Here is a 4185-nt window from a genome sequence, read left to right as displayed (position 1 = left end):
ATTTCATGCAAACTAGCATTAAAGAGGAAAAACACATTTTCTCGTAGAAAGCCCTCAGCTTTGGGATAGGCATTCAGGAGTGGGATGGTATTAAGATTCATATAATGCCAGATGCTACTATGATCCACAAATTAATTTTAACCAGTGATCTGTCCAGAACCCAGTAACAAAAATACTTCCCTGGAAATGAGATTTTACTTACAAAAAGAGTTGTATATGACTGTTAATGTTTACCACGATTTTTAAAAATGAAAAATGAAGATTTTCAGAGGTCTAATGAAGCCAAGAGGAAAATAAAGACTTTCTGGAAATGGTATTTTGGATAGTGTTGACTGCGTCAAAGTAAGAAATATTTTTTTTATTTTAGAATTTCTTTTTATTCATGCCCTATAATTGTTCTTAAAGCACTTACAAATCTCTTCCCCAAAGAATTTTGGGCTTTTCTTTATATATATATATATATTTTTAATGTGACTTTATTTGGAAATAGGGTCTTTTAATTTATTTAATTTATTTATTTTTGGCTGCATTGGGTCTTCGTTGCTGCACTCAGGCTTTCTCTAGTTGTGGCGAGCAGGAGCTACTCTTCCTTGCGGTGCACAGATTTCTCATTGCAGTGGCTTCTCTCGTTGTGGAGCATGGGCTCTAGGCACGCGGGCTTCAGTAGATGTGGTGCTTGGGCTCAGTAGTTGTGGCTCACGGGCTCTAGAGCTCAGGCTCAGTAGTTGTGGCACACATGCTTAGTTGCTCCGCAGCATGTGGGACCTTCCCAGACCAGGGCTCAAGTCTGTGTCACCTGCATTGGCAGGCGGATTCTTAACCACTGCACCACCAGGGAAGCCCTGGGCTTTTCTTTAAAACTAATTTAACTTTGAAAAATTATTGTTTATATTAATTGATTAAGTATTTATAAAACGGGTACTATACCCAGAAAGAATTAAAATACATAGTCCTGCCCTCAAGAATTTAAAATCTATTTGAGGACATCAATCCAAAAATATAAGAAACAATTAATAAACAAGAAATGATAGCATTTAATTAACCACTAAATTGTGAATCAAGGCATAGTCATATAGAAAAGACCAGATGAGGAAAATCATGTACTTCAGAGAAATTACAGAAGCCTTATTAACATCATACTAACATCTATTGAATACTCACCATGTATCAGATATGTTTAATAACATATCATTTAATCCCACTACAACCCTATACATTCCAATCATTAGCATCAATATTTTACAGACAAAGAAATTGAGGCTTAGAGAGATTAACTTGCCCAAGATGAAAATTTAGTAAAAAGCAGAATTGGGAATTGAGCCCATATAGTCAAATCCTACCATGTGGTTACTTAGTTACTAAGGTATTCTGCCTCTGTGGAATATGACAAACTTGGTGAGCACTTTCAAGACTTAGAGGTCCTTCTAAATCAAGGAGGATAGAGAGAGGTATTTTAGGAAGGAGGACCAATACCAGTGAAGGCATAGTTGCCGGAGTGTCCATGGTATATATTAGGGCCCTTAAAAGAAACTGCACAGACTGAGTCTAAAGTTTGAACCAAGTCAAAGAGAAGAAGAGATTGGACAAATTCAGTGGAGTTGGGTTACAGAGATTAACAGAAGCATTGATGAGTTTTACAAAACAATTTCTCAATATAAATTAACCGTTTGAAGGACTTCCCTGGTGGCGCAGTGATTAAGAATCCGCCTGCCAATGCAGGGGACACGGGTCCGAGCCCTGGTCCAGGAAGATCCCACATGCCGCAGAGCAACTAAGCCCATGCGCCACAACTACTGAGCCTGAGCGCCACATCTACTGAAGCCCACATGCCTAGAGCCCGTGCTCCACAACAAGAGACGCCACTGCAATGAGAAGCCCGCACACCGCAACGAAGAGTAGCCCCCGCTCGCACAACTAGAGAAAGCCCATGCACAGCAACGAAGACGCAATGCAACCAAAAATATAAATAAATAAATAAATTTATAAATAAAAAATAACTTTTGACCTCTATCCTCCCCTCTCTTTCTCTTCCTCAGCTGCATCTTCAATTCCAAAAGACTTGAAATGAATCACCAGAGACCACCCAACATCTTTCAGACATTTAGATTAAAGTCAAAAGCATAGAAGTGTTCATAATAGCTAAAAGGTTAATACTTTTCAAATCCTGGGTCAGCCTACCCCAGGGAGAAAGCAAGAGACATCCTGGTGACCTGGAAAGCCCCCAGGCCCCCAGGTGACCTTCCAGGGAGCTCCTCCACATTCCACATATTTTTCAGTCTAGCTTTGCCTTGTCAGTTCGAAATGGAATGCAGGCTCACACCGTGTCAGAGCGGAGGGTCTCCTAAACTGAAATGGAAATAGCTCTAAAACTGGAATAGTTTATACCTGCGTGTTTATAAATATGTGGTTAATCTCTGGGATAAAAACTGGCCATTGTGATTGCCTCAGGGAAAGATAGCTGGATGGTTGGGGAACATTCAAAGAGAAGAGACTTGCTTTCCTTCTCTCTACCAACGCCTTGGACTTTTTCAATTTTGAAGGCTATACATGTTTATGCAATATGTCTATTGCAAATGAATTAACTTTTTAGTGGCCTTTTTGCCTGTCTCACAATGCATTCAAAGCACCATTGCCAGCCAAATTCCCAAAAGCACAGTTCCCATCACATCCTGCTCCTATCCCAAACCTTCAGTGCATGCCCATTACTAATAATAACTAACTCACAAGTTCACAAGAATTGATTTACTGACATCTTTTATGTTTCACACCACATTTTGAAGTAGGTTATGCCTCATATGACAAGTAGTAAAATGGCATGTAGTGAATTTAAAAGATTTGTTCAGGGTTACACAGCTAACCGGTAAATGCTGCTGAGACTTGAGCTTTTAATACATGCCACTTTCTGTGATATCATGCAGCCTCTCACATACAGCATAATCAGATCAAACCTCTTTAGCCTACCATTGATTTCTAACCTTCCTTGGAAGTTTTCTCATGCAAATCCCCAACACCTATCCTTTGCTCCAGGTAAACTAGTACTTAAACACTGGTTCCCCAAATAACCTCTCACTCTTCTATCACTGTATCTTTTCTCATGTTCTCTCTTTCCCCTTAGAATGTCTCCCCACTTCATTTGTCACTGAAACTCTTCCAGTTAACCACAAATGGTCCCCCTTAATGAACCTTTCCCAGATTCCCCCAGTTTTCAATTATTCTCTTCTCAATACTTTATTATATCTCCCACAAAACTACATGTTAGTCTTAAATTGTAGTTGAATTGGTGTTTATCTTAACCTCACTACAAAACTGTAAACGTTGAGAACAAAGATCATTGCTATCCACGTTCATTTTTCCAAATATCTAGGAAACTATTTTCACTTATTAGAGGCTCAGAAACATTTGTTGAATTCAGTTTGATAACTGATTTTTCTGGAACACCAGGGGTGCGTTTTAAGATGAACCAAACTTTGGAGAGAACCTAGAAACTGATTTTACAGTAGAGATCACGAACTGGTAGTTTGTGACACTCTGAAAGACATGTGTGTTGTTAGCACAGGGTCTGTTTCTTTGGGGGTTTAATTTTTAATTTGAATTATTTGCCAGCATTTAAAATCAGAAGATCTCATGTAAAAATCTGAATTTCTAGCTTTTCTTGAAAATGGGAAAATCTAGCAACACTGAGCCTGCCCTACCACATGACAAAATTGGCTACAGTTGGTAAAACCTGCCCGTTTTCAATAAGATGCAGGCTGTCTCGTGTGCCACAGCCCACCATTCATGGTTGTCTCACACCGAGGGGGCTATACTGATTTGTGATACCTGTTGGATGCTATACATTTACGTTTGCAATTCCTACCAGAAATGTTGATCCTTTTTCCTTCAGAAAAAAGTCCCTAAGGCTCATTACCTCTACCCAGAGCTCTACACCTATTTCAACAGTGGCCTGGTGAAAGCAATTTTCTCAACCATCTTTGAAAAAGTAGCTTACCCTCCTCATGTAGGAAAACCTCAAGGAGAAGTTAAGTCAGTTGTTGCATTCAGGTGTATTAATGGAAATACAGAGAAATTCTATACACAGAAAGATAACTGTCGTTTGAACTACAGGATGTCACACTGAGACATTGCCAGGGAAGCTATTTACTAGTGTCCCACAATCGGGGGGAGCAGAATACAATGCAGGTGACG

This window comes from Aethalodelphis obliquidens, unplaced genomic scaffold (assembly GCF_003676395.1).
Source record: "Aethalodelphis obliquidens isolate GAN/ISIS:26980383/991018 unplaced genomic scaffold, ASM367639v1 scaffold4, whole genome shotgun sequence".
Lineage (NCBI taxonomy): Eukaryota > Metazoa > Chordata > Mammalia > Artiodactyla > Delphinidae > Aethalodelphis > Aethalodelphis obliquidens.
The sequence above is the reverse complement of the archived record's forward strand: the minus strand, read 5'-3'. Positions refer to the sequence as shown.